This window comes from Vitis vinifera, chromosome 19 (assembly GCF_030704535.1).
Source record: "Vitis vinifera cultivar Pinot Noir 40024 chromosome 19, ASM3070453v1".
Lineage (NCBI taxonomy): Eukaryota > Viridiplantae > Streptophyta > Magnoliopsida > Vitales > Vitaceae > Vitis > Vitis vinifera.
In genome coordinates this window covers 9,733,161-9,749,267 of record NC_081823.1, presented here as the reverse complement: position 1 = coordinate 9,749,267, position 16,107 = coordinate 9,733,161, and positions in this window count along the sequence as shown.

The window sequence follows — 16,107 nt, the reverse complement described above, 5'->3', positions numbered from 1 at the left end:
AGCCTATGTTGCGAGAATATTGCTTACGTGGCTGACTCTGGTTTGTCTCCAATTTTGAAATGGCCTCAACAACCCACGGATAATTATTAAAAAAAAAAAAAAAAATTTCAAATATAATATCAATACCGAAACGTTACTTGCAAACCACCTTTTCCGTTTGATGGTTAAAAAATAATTCAAATATAATAAATAAATATTCTTTTGTCACCTTTTTCATCACTAGTCAAATTTACCAGTGATGATTAGTAATAAGAATTTGGTCAAGGAAGAAGACAACGATGGTTATTTGTTACGTACTCCACCTTTATATCCATAGCCCTTGTAAAGGAATAAGTAATCAGCCAACTTAATCATACTTAATGGATTACTTAAGTATTTGTAAGTGTGTTTGATTATAGAATGTTAGGCGGCTTGTCATAGTCTTCAATTTGATCACCAAAGCATTACTTTCGAGTTTTTACAATATAATTTACAAATTTAAAACAAATTATAAAATATGACTTTAAAAGTATATATTATCGTCTCTTAGATCGTATTTGATAGTGTTTCTATTTGAAATATTTTTAGTCAAAGTATATTCTTTCAAAGTATTTTTAAGAAAATCATCTCTCAATATTTTTTTTCAAATAACATTATAAATGATTTTTCAACATTAGAAGCATTTTTTACAATTTTAAAAATATTTCCTAAAATTTATCAAACATCTATTTGTTTTTTAAAAGTACTTTTTTAAGTTAAAAACGTTTCACCAAAAAGACTTTTAATATATTCCCTCCACATTTTGATTTGAATTTGTATCACTTTATTAAATGACAAACATTGATTAAGGATATATATTTTTTTTTGATAAATAAGGATTATTTTTTATTTCCATCATTACTTACCATATAAATATTAAATAGGTGATATCATCATTTTATTATGACACGAACATCAATTCTTTTCATAAGTTAATTTTAATTTGCTAATTTCAATATCTATCTTCCTAATAATGCATTGTGAAAGTATTCCACATATGGAAATTAATAAGTACGCAAGACTCTTATTTGAATTGCCTTAATGCTCCAACTAACCAAGAAGGATATTGGGGATTGATTGGAAAATGGTTTGATTGGAAAATAGAGCACGAGGTTATTGGGGATTAAGATAAAAATATGGGTGGTTGGATTTTACAAAAATATAGGAAAATATCTGTGCGAAATAAAAAATATGGATGTCATAGAAATTAATCAAAACTAATAGCAATATTAGGGGAACTTCAAAAAATGATCAAAGAATAAATAATACAATATAAAATAATTTGCGATTTTCAACAATAATATGTGTGCGTTGATAAGAAATATGAACTTTTAAAGTGTGCAATCAATACTAATCTATAGTCAATATTTGATTTCATTATATGTAAATAATTTATACAAATTACATTGTAATGGTTCTCTTTAAAACCAAAATAAAAACCAATGTGATTTTATAATATTGCTGATGAAGGAATTCCATCTAGTTAGAGACAATATTAGTACCATGATATAGAGTTTGAATAATATTGATTTTAATTACAAACATGTCATGTATAGGTATCTTTACTCTTACCCATTGTCTCTTAACGGATGTCAAACTCCGAGTTCTGTCATGTGCTTGTTTAAATCCTCCTTACATCTAATCTGGAATGTCATATGACGTTTATGTAAGAGGGTGGTTATATACATGCCATATTCTTCATTCTTTGAACTCAAATCCAATCCATAATATTAAGGTGCTAGCCATAACCTATGTTATAAGGATGATAAAGGTTAGCCCCATTTGATGAATCACTATATTGAGTACCTATAATCATAGAGTCAAAGTTGGCGGAAGAAAAGGAGTCATCATCAAATGGTGTCATTCTTTGTTGTCGCCTCCTTCTATATGGCTTTTTGATTGCTTCAATGCTCAGCTCTTTAAGAGTTTTGGTCTTGATCTTGCATGCAATGTATGAATTCAATTGCACTAAAGAATGAGTTTAATAGATATTGACTTTGGTCTTGTTGTTCAACAATTCCTCCATCATTGCCATCATTATCATCATCTCCATCGTTATATCACTTTCCTAATGAGGCATCATAACTGAAACCAAAAACATCAACACCGCTATTTTATCCAAAACTCATAGAGTTAATGGATGGTGGTTGCAATGTCCGCTCAAGTGAATCTCTTGTGTCTTTGTTGAAATTGTTATTATGAACTTTTTCGGATAATAATCTTTCAACAACAACACCGATTCATGCATAATTGAGACGATTTGTGGATTAGGATTTTCATCGTTATAATCTAAGGGTGTGTTTGGTAGGTGAAAATTAGGAATAAGAATGAACATTTTGTTTCTATTCCTATTCCCCTTAAATAGGAATGAATTTGGTAATTCCAATTCTTGTGTTTTAATGTATATAAGAATGTAAGGTTGGAATGATAATTTGTTTTTATTTCAATGTTAAGTAAAAATTGGGATTGAAAAAAAAAATTAAATAAATTGTCAATAATATCCATACATATGGTTTAAAATATATATATATATATATATATTTATTTATTTATTTTCATTTTAAAAAATCCTTGAGAGGTTTTTTTTTTTTTTTTGCTAAATAATAAAAACCTATTTGGGTGTGTGATTTAAAAACAAAATTATTTTTAAAAATTTATACATTATTGTTCTTTAAAAAAAAAAATTAAAAACAAAGTAAAATAGAGAAGAGTTCTTTGGATTTTTTTTTTTCGATAGAGAAAATAAACTTCAAATCAATTGAGATTTTGTATTGAATATATTAATAAGTTTAATAATTCTAAAAAATAATTTAAAACTCAAAAAATATATATAATAACTATAAAACTCAATATATATATATATATATATACTTAATGCTTTAAATTTTTTAATAAATCTTGGATCTTTTAAGAATAATTTGAAAATTTTAAAACTAATTAATTAATTATAGATTAAATAAAATAATTTGGAATATTATCTTCGTAATTGAGTAGTAAATGTATGCATATAATGAAAATGTTGGCTCATTTATACCTTAAAAAAATAAATTTGATTTGTTTTTATATTTATTTAAAATAGAATAGTATTAGAAATTATTAATTTTGAATTATTATTATTTATTTTTAACAAAATAAATCAATTAATGTTAATATCTATATTTTATAATATTTATAAAAAATATAATTTATGGTTTATTATATTATTAATATTCATATTTTATTAAAAATATTTTATTTTTAAATTTATTTGTAATGAAAAAAATTGTTTTTATTTTTAATAAAACGTGAATTAAATTTAGTTTATATTATATAAATTGAATTCAAAATTTGTGTTTATTACAAAGTTAAAATAAAAAATTATTTTTAAAAACAACTTATCTAAAAGAGTCTTTAGTTTTTTAATTTTTAAAAAGTATTTTTAAAAATAACTTGGACTGAGGAATCAAAATACCTCATAATTAGGATGAATTGAAATCCTACTTATAACTGAAATTTTATTTCCATTGGAATCACTTTTGATTCTATTCCTATCATCATTTAAGTCATCTAAACATGAGAATGAAGGAGAAAATGAACGAGATGTTCATTCCTACTCCATATTTTGGTGCACCAAACACACCTTAAGTGTAGGGGTTTGACAAATTGAAATAAGAGATTATCCTCTTCTTATCCTTCTTCAATCGAACTATTTAATATATTAAGATAATTTTTCTTTACAACTCTATTATTTTTTGCCTCCATATCTCATAACTTGAGTTCCATATTGTAATAAGTAGAAAAAAAAAAAACTAATTATTGGGTCCCAAGTAGGCAAGACAATTATGTTGATTAGTGTGTATTAAAGTGAATATACTCCAATTTCTCTTAGTGGTTGAAGAAGATGTTGCTTGTGATAGAATCTTGATGGCCAACTTCCTCAATGTCGGAGTTTATATGGGATTCCCATACATGAAACACTACTCAACTACAAACAAATGACATGGATACAAACATTAGTAATAGTACATTGATGATGATCAAACTAATTTGATTTGATGTTAGCATTATAATTTTGTTATTTAAAAAAAAGAAAAAAAAGAAAAAAAAAAACTCATTGAGAACCATTTTTGTGTCTGTAGCCATTGCTACTTGATTACCAAATTTTTTCTTTTCATTTGAAGAGTATGAACTATCTAATCAATATGACAATATCTAACATTTACTAAATGCATGTGGGGACAAAATGAAAAAGAAAATGGTAATTTGCATGATTGCATAAGCAATCATTACTATTAGAGAGTTTCTATCTTCTTCCTTTTCTTTTTCTCTTTTCACAATTGTTACCATGTGGAAGCAATCTTCCTGTTTATATGCAAGTGACTGTTCGTTGATGTCTTTTACCGTTCATCCCAAGTCTTTAATAGAGGCAAAAGCAATCTTCCTGTTAATGAATATTGAATCCTGGCGATAAAGTGCCCCTGTTGTCTTATTGTACCAAGATTCAATCTCAAAGAAAGACAAAACTAATTTAAGGATAATAATCTATCAACCCAAACTATAAATGTTTTGTTTACTACTTTCAAAATTTTCTAATTTACTTGCTTTTGCTTTTGGTGCATCTCTCATTCTATTCTTTTCCCTAATAATATTAAAGTAATTCTAGAATGGAGGCATCCCTAATTCACGTAGACCCAATGCCTAAAAAATTGAAGCCTTTAATAGATCTTTTTAAAAGACAAGAAGGTTTTTTTAGCCATAGATGTTGCAAATTATTAGGAATGACAACGGGGCGGGTTCGCCCTCATCCCAACCCCGTCTCATTTATTAAAAACAATTTCCATCCCCGTCCCGTTTAGTTTTAATTTTTTTTTAAAAAAATTACTTTTAAAATTTTTAATTACATTAAAATAAATATATTTTATAAATAATAAAATTATTATATTTTTTATAACTTATTTTATTAAATTTTATTATTATTATCTATATATTAAAAATAGTAAAATTAAAATTTAAATTAAATTAAATTAAATTAATTTTAAATTTTAAATTAAATTAAATTTTATATGTAAATGGATAGGGCAGGGCGGGACGGAATGAGGCAATATCCAAACCCGCCCCGAGTTAAAAAAAAAAAATCTCATATTCGTCCCAAACCCATTTATTAAATTTAAACCCCGTCCCATTAGGGATGGGGCGAGGCAGGTACCCGTAAAAACTCGCCCCGTTGCCATCCCTACAAACTATAATATATTTTGATGGACTCTAAACCAAAATATAATTATGATAATTGCCTATATAGGAAAATGGTAAGAAATAAGTTCACCATGTGATCTTGAGCATTTTATCAGATGAACTATTTAATGTGTATTGTCCAATCAAGTATGTTGAAGAAATGTAGGAGAAGATAAATAAGACATAGATCTTAGAAAATATCGGGACCAAAAAATATGTCATAGGAAAATTTTAAAATTCCCATATGTTTGAGGATAAAAATATGTGATTTCAAATCTCTGACTTTCGTATGCTTATCAATGACTTTGTAAATGAAGATAAACAACTTCTTGAAACCTTTATAGATGAGTGACTTACAAAAACCCTATTAAACTCTTGGAAAGACTATAAAAATAAAATAAAACATAAATGGAAGCGAATGTCCATTGATGATGTCATCAACCACATCAAATCGAGGAATATAATAAAACAAGAGACAAGGTTGAGAAAGCCAATGAGCTATCCCCTAAGGTAAACCTGGTAGAGGAAAAGCCCATGTCCAACAATAAAAATGGGCCTAGAACTAGAATTCTAAGCCTGATTGAGCAAACAAGGTTTAAAATGCACTATACAAAATTGTTTGTTAAAGGCAAAATGTTTCATTGCTTAAAATGAATATGTGGTTGCTAAACATATTTGGTGATAAATTTTTTTCATCACAATATGATAGTAGAAACAATGTCACTAATTAAATTAGTGATCATTGGTTATATTCATCAACAATATTTTTTTTCTCAAAAAGAGGTATTTCATCCGTATAACATTTTTGTAACTAAAAATTAAATCACTAAATATACAATTTTTTTATTGACTAGAAAATACAACTGAAAAATCCTTTTTTTTTTTCATCCCAACACAGTTTATTACTAGAAGTGACTTCTTAAAAAAAGAAAAAGAAAAATCAGGTTGAAAACATTTTTGGTGAAATTCATGGAAATTGGATATTTTTATGTTCAATATTCTTGGTATTAGATTCCCTTTATTACCCTTCGAGATGACTTGACAAAAAAATTCTTATTAAAAATATTTTTAGCAAAATTGTAGGCATTTAGAAATGTTTTATCTTTAAAAATGATTGAAATTCTAGATATTTTGATTCCCTTTGTGTTTCAATCTAAACCATCCAAGTCAATTTATATTTAATAAAGGTAAAATCTTTTATAACATTCAAATTCACACCAATTTCATGGATTATTTTTAGAGTGACTATTTATTAAAGTAATCTTGTTTCAATTCCTACAAAATTGAGTGAAAAAAACCCCTATTTTGACATATTTTATTTTGAATAACATTTTATATAATTATAGACATGCATCTTTCAGGGTGTAGAGTCACTCATTAACTAAACCCCTTTTATTTGAAAAATGCCTTTTATTTATTCATTTTTAAAGGAAAATGTGAAGTCATCACTTATTTTATTTTATTTTATTTTATTAAGGGAAAAAATGAAATAATTAAGAAAAAATCAAATAATAAAATTAAAACCCTAAGTAACTCCAAAAGGAAAAGTAAGACTCTGATTGCAAAACTGACATCTAGTCCAAGGGTCATGAGAGTTTTTAGGAAGGCCAAAAGACACCCTTTTAAGCCGTTTCACTCTGCCTTTATTAATGAGATATGAGGAGTTTGGTTTTTGATCAATTAGCAACAAAATACATGGTGAAAGGAATAAATATAAACAAATAACTTGATAATCAAGCCATAAGTGATGGAACAATGAATGAGTAGATGCTTAAGCAACCTAGGTTTAGTGGTAATCCCATTCTATATAAATTTACATATAAATATTTTATTTAAACAAATAAAAAATAAATAAGTGAACAATCACATAAATAAATAAATACATATATAAGTTAAATAGTAAATGGATACGAATAAGTTGGTTTCCAATAGGGGGAAGGATTTTAAAATTGAAGACAAAAAATAGATTGAGTAATAGAAATATTATATTTTTCCTTTGGTCTTGAAATAAATTTTGTATATAAAATTTAGAAAATGAACATTTGCCTAAGGAGTTATTATGTTTGCCATTTATTCTAATACATTAAAACATCTAATGTGTCTAAAAAAAATAAATACAAAATCACTATTATTCCTTATAATTGAATTTTCCATGGGTTTTATTTTTATTCATTATTTACACTTATATGTACACACATACATACATGCATTCTCCTAGGTTTTATTTTTTTACACATACATGCATATATATCTTTCACATTCTAGTGGGTTTCAGTGTTGGAAGTAAGTATAGACCACAATGCTATATATGGTTCCAACACACTAGGTTCAAGTTGGGTTTGGTGTTGTGGCTTATGCTTTCTTCCAACACATTGGACTTATATATATGGTTACAACATGATTGCATGCATCAACATGGTCGTACAACCTCCTGCATGCAAATCCTAATTTACATTTAGAATCCAAAGTTCATACTATCATAATTCTTCGTCCCATGTAATCAGACACTTAGCCATTCTCACGATATTTTAAACACATTTAGTAGGGATGCAATGAACACAAACACATATAGCCTATTACGTGTTTTTCCTTTTTGAATTTAATGCACTTGTAGTTTTTGTTTTTAATTACGCATGCTCCTTCATTGTTTATAAAGGGAAACCGTGGATAAGTCATTTTTAAAAGTTTCAAAATTTAAGATAAAAAGTGACGGATTTTGTTGTTTTTATGTTAGTAATATTCAATTTTTTTTTTTTTTTGGAATTTTATCATTGGTAATTTTACCTAGACAAACTTTTTTTAAAAGAAATTCAGTAAAAGTTATCAATTTATAACTAAAATTGGGAGATTTTGATTTACATGAAATTAGGTTGTGAAAGTATTTTTATTGAATTCAAATGGAAGATATCCTATTAATTATATGTAAACTTAAAGTAAATCGAGATAAGACATTACAAAGTAAATAAAATTGTGCAAAGTTAAAACTATGTAGACATATGCACCACGCTTAACCCAACCTATGGACTACTAAACACATCTTTCTAACTTGTACTCAAATTGCAAACTCATACATAAGCATGAATCCAACGCACTTCACTCAAGTGCACCACCTTCAACACATTTAACATAACCTACGCACCTTCAACACACTTAACCCAACTTATGAACCTCCAACACGCTTAACAAAATAGTTCACCTTATTCAAATAGCGCACTTAACCATGCACTACATTCAAATAATGCATCTCATACCAAATAGGACACCTTAACTCAAATTTTGTACCTCAGCTTTTAAACACTTTATGTACCTTCCAAATTGTGCATTTATGAATTGTGCACTTCCAATTACGCACCTCACTTGTGCATTCTTTCTTCCTCTATGTTTTTAGCTTCACTCAACTCCAACATCTTAATTCAATTCTACAAATACTTTTTCCTCCATTAAAGCACCTTAAAACTTTTTATTTAAACACACCACAAAGCAAACAAAAAACAAACTATGAAACAAACTCAAACACTAAAAACTATTTTTATTTTACAAAATTATCCTTATATATATATATATATATTTCATTAAGACTTTGTACAAGTTGTTCCTGCTTAAACAAAAATATCATTTACAAACATTTACATTATTTTGTTTTTTTTTTATTAATATTACAAAACTTTGACACAAGAAACATCTGTTCTTTGCCTCACTACATATACGTTTTATTTCCTTTTTGAACTCTTTTAGCTTAACCTGAAAATAATTTTAAAGAGAAGAATAAGCTAGACTCGGTAAAAAAGGGTTTAACTTTAACAATATACATTACAAGTTCTTAAAACATCTCGCACATCATAAGGTTATTAATCCAATATACTTACAAATTTAACTCAACAATAGCAGATATAATCATATAAACCAATAATTTTCACACTATATACTCACTTTATCAGTTCACTTCCATAACCTATAACAATTATATATTGACTGAAAAGTAATTTGAAGCTTTCACCTAACCCAAATCAATTCACTAACCAACTCATTTGCCTTCATTAAGGGATTAAGAAAACTTAAATTAACCCTTAATTAAATTTAGGTCATTATAAAATGGGTGAAGCCTCCATGTTCTTTACAAGATTAACCATTTAAATTTCATGTTCTTAGGTTTTAGGATAATAAATATGATGTTTTTGGATAAGCATTAATATAAGAATTTTTAAGGATATGCTTTTTTTATACTAGGTTTTTTTTTTTTCATTTTGATAGTAGATATGTTGCATCTCATAGTAGTTAAACTTATCCATGCATTCAAGACATTTTTGTTAGTCGTCATTATGACAAGTAACCATTAACATAAGTAAAGTCGTGTTATTGGGGGACAAGGTGAGCATCTTTAGGCACTATATCCTATTACATAGTTCCAAAAGTATGAAATCTACCTTTGAAAACAATGCCTTGCCATGGTTGTACCTCAAATTCCAAAAGTACATTAATTTTCCTTTATTGCTAACTATATGCTACTTTTGTTGTTCTTTGTCTCCAACTTTGAAAAACCAAGATATATACAATTAAGGAGTCCTTACATGGTCTTAGACCTTGCCAACTTTTGAAAAACCCTAATTAATAAATGCTTAATAAATTAATAACTTCACGTAAATAATAAAATCTTTGGGTCCCAACTTAGGCCAATGTACTAAGTTAATAGCCTCACTAAATTCAAAAGACAATAAAGTGATAATTGATGAAACACAAAAAAAAAAATAACAAACAAAAATTAATAATATAATACTGAGTAAATTTTTACAATTTATATTTTTCCCAATTTACTTCTTTTTCAAAACCATCTCATACTTGAAACCTTTTTATCTTCTAGGGTATTAAGTTTTGATATAACATTTCTTCATTTTAGGAATCTATCTTTTCCCATTGATACCCATCTCTTATCTTTTAGAGTGTCTTAAGGTTTTATACATTATTTTGGATTTATAAGTCATACATGCACAAGAACTTATCGTTGAAATACAATGCTATTTTTAAATTAATAAATATTTATTTATCAATAAATTAATAATCTCTCTAAGCTAAGAATTTCTCTTGGTACCAAGAGTATTATTTTATAAGGTTTTATTTATAGGGTTTTACTATAATTGTTGCAATACCTCTTTAATCATTGGGGGATTCTCTTGGAAAGGGTGTACAAGTTTATCATAATAGTAATTACAAGCTTAAGCATCTTTGTAATACAATATTGTTTTTTATTTATTTAGATCTATGAGAAAGAAACAAACGATTCAAATGGAGGTAGATACATTTAAAAAAAAAAAGAAAAAAAAAGACCAAAATCAAGTTGACTTGAAACTTAGAAGGTTGTCTTAGAATGAACACTAAGGTATAGTAAAACTTTGATAAATGAATGTTCAATGAATTCATAACTTTGTTTAAATAATAATTTTTTTTGTTATCCTAACTGGAGCCAATGTACCAAATTAATAACCTCGCTAAATACATAAAATAATAATATTTTTAAAAATCCTTAAAGATTCAAGGAAATATAAATTAATAATTGATGAAGTATATTATATATGCATGCATGTATGTATAGAGTACCTTCATAATCTAGTATTAACTTTTTATAACTTCTATTTTTTCGATTCACTTATTCTTGTAATCATTAAATACTTGAAACCTTTTATTTTTTAGGGCATTAAATTTTAACATCACATATCTTCTTTTTAAAAGTCTTTTTATCTTTCATAATTAATAACTAGCTTATTTTTAAAGTCTCACAAGTTTCTATGTATTAACTTTTTACCACGCCCATTATTTTTAATTTTATAAGTTATATATGTATAAAAAAAATGAATAGTAGAAGCATACTATTCTTTATAAATTAATAAATATTTATTTATTGATAAATTAATAAATTATTCATTTATTGAATAATCAATAACCTCACTAAGATAATAATTTCTCTTGCTTTCAAAAGTATTATTTTATATAGGTCTTATTGAAATACAAGTGGCAATAAGAAAAATATCAAGTTGGAAATTAGGCATTGAACAACTAGGTTTTGAAGTTCTTCACCTCCATTGATGAGTTATTGTATGAGAGAGTTGAAATATCATACAATGGGAATGTGAGAAGAAAGTATAACTAAATTACAATGTCTTTACATTAATAAAAAAAAAAGTTTTGAAAGAAGGAACATTGAAATGAGACAAAAGAATATGAAGTTTCTTCGTTTAGATTAGTCATTCTCTAAATGAAGTCAATAACATAGTTTATTTAGTTGGATGATACAAAAGAAAGGAAAACAAAAATGAAAATCGATAACTATTTTCTAAGTTCACCTCAAACTTTTCTTTCCTATTAGCATAAGAAGCAAATAAACTTCACTAAAGAATATAACTAAACTTCTCCAACTCATTCAAACATTCTAGTAACCCTAGAATTTCATATTATGAACCTTCTAGAGCATCAAGTTCATCTATCCCAATAAGAACCACTAGGATAGAAGAAGGATCCACTATACGGAGGAAAAGGACATTAAGCTAACCGGTGTTAGGAGTCACACCAACCTAGCTAGGCCCTTTTATACGGAGGAAAAGGAGTCTACCCAAGGATCGCAACATGATGAATCACCGGATATGTCTCCCACATATTCACAAATGATTAACACCATAAGCTTAGATTTAAAGGATTTTGAGATTAACAAGGATCTCTTAAAATAAAACTTCTATTATGAGGTCAACAAGGAGAAAAAAGATTGATTCTTTAGTAAGGTCCTTAAAGTCCTTAGAACCATTTACCAAAAAGAATTTTACACGTATTTAAGACAATAACAAAAAAATGTTAAGTATTGGATCTAGTTTGAACTCTTCAAACAAGAGGAATATCCAAATTACCCAAGTAAATGTGTTAACAACACATCTACAAAAACTAAGATATGGAAAACTAGTGATGACACTATCATAGAATCCATTCACCATCCAGAAGCTAAGATAGATAAAAATATTAATGGTACGATAATAAGAGCTTCACCTTTTAAGACTAAGCCTGAGGATAAAGGAACTGCTAGTGCAGCAGATGTTAGAAGAATCATGGAACAAAACAACTATACTAATATGTTTCTTAAGATGTTAGGTGATCAACTCAACAGGGTTGAAGTGATCATTGAAACCCAAGATCATATTAAGAAATCTTTTGTTAAGAATGATAATAAGCATTTATTTAAGCCGTTTGAATTCTCTAAAAAAATTCCAAGAAAATCCTTATGTTAATCAAGAATTAATAGAAAGGATTGGTCAAAAGGTAAAAGATAGCTTAATTGTCCCTAAGACACCTAAGCCGTCTCGTAGGAGAATTAATTTTATTAATGAAGATATTAGTTTTGAAGCAGAGGTTGATAAACTAATCAAGATCTTTGAGGAACCGCCAAACCAAAGAATTTTAAGGATTATCCATAACCAAGAAACCCCTAAGACTAGGAATTTCTACCATAGGCCAACCTTTCCTGATATGCAATATGAGAAGAGAAACCAATACACTCAAGCTTTCTACACTAATAGAACCATTTATGAATGAAACATAGATGGTGTGACTGAGTATAACATACTCACTAAGCTTCAAGAAATGACCATGGTTAGTAATAACATACTCACAAAGCTTCAAGAAATGACCATGGTTAGCACAACCTATAAGTTAAACAATAGACTATCAGATCATGCTGTAACTCAAACGCTAGTTGTTGGGTTTATAGGTCAGCTAAAATGATGGTGGGGTAACTATCTTACATTTGATGATATGAATGATATCCTAAACACTTATAGGATAAATGAGGATAATGAAGTTGTTAAGAATGAAGAAGGACAAGATATAGAGGATGTAGTGGCTACTCTAATCTCTTCTATATCAAAACACTTCATTGAAGATCCTATAAAGATTAAGAATAAAGCTGTAGATCTCTTAACCAAACTTAAGTATCCCAAACTTCATGACTTCAGATGGTATAGAGATGTTTTCCTAACCAAAGTCATGTTAAGACTAGATTGTAATCAATCCTTTTGGAAAGAAAAATTCATCTTAGGACTACCTAGACTTTTCTCTGAAAGGATTAGGATTAACATAAGGGAACAATTTAATGGTCAAATCCCTTATGATAAGCTAACATTTGGAGAAATTACAAGCATTGTTACAGTAGAAAGAATAGGCCTATGAAATGACTTTAAGCTTAAGCAACCAATGAAAAATGAACAACAGATCTACAAGAATGAGTTTGGCTCATTCTGTAGCCAATTTGGATTTAGTTAAAAGGAAACCAAGCCTCTCTCTAAGCAATGTAAGAAAAGACAAGTCGGAAGAAAAACTAGTAAGGAAATTTTTTATCATAACAAGAGAAGTACTCATGGGAAGTACATAATGAATGAAACCAAGAGATCAAGACACATCCAAAGGAGGATGAACAAGGAAGCCGAAAAAAAGTTAGAAACCCCCTCACAATCTAACCTGGTTTGTTTTAAGTGTGGTAAGGTAGGCTACTATAAGAAAGATTGTAGGGTTAGAAAGAAAATTAATAACTTGAATGTTTCAGAAGATTTAAAAGATATGCTTTACGAAGTAATGTTAAACTCCTCAAAATCTAAATCAAAGACTGGTTCAGATAATGAAGATGATATTAATAAACTAGATAGTGATGAAGATATTTCAAGTCAAACATTTAGTAGCCAGGAAGATTGCATTAAGGGCAATTGTGATTGTCATCCTAAGACTATAAATGTCATAAGCTAGGAACAAGAGTTAGTTTTAGATGTTTTAAGAAAAGTAGAAGATGAAAAGGTTAAGCAAGAACTTTTTGAAGTCTTTAAGAAATCTATCCATAAGCCATAAATTAAGAAGACAGTAAACCCTTATAACCTAAATGAAATCTTAACAAGATTTAATCAGAAGTCTCTCAAAGACTTAACCATTAAGGATCTTCAAGAAGAAATAAGATAGTATAAGAAGGAAATTAAGGATTTAAGACAATTCACAAGCTTAGGTTTTACAGACCTCTAAGATCAAATCAATAAGATTGTTGTTAACTATGAAAACCTTGTTGATAACCAAGAAAACCTTGAAGAGGTTCCAAAATCTTCACAAGTCAATGATGAAGCGACAAATTCATACTTGAATATTGTTAGCAAAGTTATTTTCCAAAGGTGGGAAGTCTCCCTAACTATAGTAATCAAGGATAAGTTTGTCCTTAATATTGTTGCTTTGATTTATTCAGGAGCAGCTTTGAATTGCCTACAAGAAGGCCTTGTACCAACCTAACTTTATGAGAAAACTAAGCAAACGCTTTCAGGAGCCAATGGTAAAAGACTTACCATTAATTATAAGGTGTCAAATGCTCACATTTGTAATCAAGGCATTTTTATTAAGCAAACCTTCATCCTAGTTAGAGACCTGAAGGAAAAGGCTCTTCTTGGAGTCCCATTTTTAAACTTTATCTACCCTATTAAAGTAAATGATCAAGGACTAAGAACAACACTCTTAGATAAGGAAATTTTATTTGAATTCACTAACCTACCTGATGAAAGGAATATAAATACTATAAGGGATCAAGTGATTAAGGCTAAGGAAAATCAAGTTAATTTTTTAAGAAAAATGATTCATCTTGTAAGAATTGAAGAACACTTAAAAATTAAGAAAACTCAAGATGTAGTAGAAAAGTTTAAGAATAAGATCGTTGGAGAAGTTTGCTATAACATTCCTAATGCGTTTTGGCACAAGAAGCAGCATGGGGTAGAATTACCTTATGAACCGGATTTTAGTAAGAAAAATATTCTCACTAAATCTAGACCTATCTAGACGAATAAGGAATTATTAAGCTATTGCGAAAAGAAGATATAAGATATTCTTGATAAGAAGTTGGTAAGAAAGTCTAAGTCTCCTTGGAGTTTTTCAACCTTTTATGTCCAAAAACAAGTTGAATTAGAAAGAGAAACACCTAAACTGGTAATCAACTACAAGTCTCTTAATGATGCATTAAGATAGATTAGGTATCCTATTCTAAATAAGAAAGGCCTCCTTTAAAGGTTAGTTAAGTCTAAGGTTTTTTCTAAGTTTGATATGAAATCAGGATTTTGGCAAATACATATTACAGAAAAATATAGGTATAAGATTGCCTTTGTGGTACCCTTTGGACATTATGAATGGAACATAATGCCCTTTGGATTTAAGAATGCCCCTTCAGAATTCCATAACATAATGAATGAAATTTTTAACCAGTTTTCTGATTTCATCATTGTCTACGTTGACGATGTTTTGGTTTACTTTATTACCGTAGAGGAACATTGAAAACATCTTAATAAGTTTGCCTAGACTGTTAAGAATAATGGTTTAAGCTTGTCTGCTAATTGGAGCCAAAATATGTGCTCTAATGGCACATATTCGATATGATTTGTGCACCAAAGGACATTCAAATCACCCAACTTGACCTAAATCAATGCTAAGGCCCTAGCCATGAGTTTAATTTGTACTTTGGAGACTTATCTCAGGTTCAAGGGAAGAAAATGGTGCAAATTGAATGACTTTAGATTTTGAAAGATCAAGAAAGGACTAAATGAAGAAATAAGTGAGTCAAGACTCATTGAATGTAAGGAAAGGCAAGACGAGGATATCATAAGTTTGGAAGATGAGAAATGACCATTATGGAGTAAGAAAGAAGACAAAAAAGCATGGGAAATGAGGCATGAAGCAAGATTCAGCTGCATGGAAATTTAGAACTCAAAAATCTGATGACATTATATACTCTGACTTTGAGGGAAAATTTAGAGAACTTTCTGGAGTCCATTGTATACATAATATATATTGTTTCGAAGCTCGAGAAGTCAGGAGTCCAACGCTTCAAAC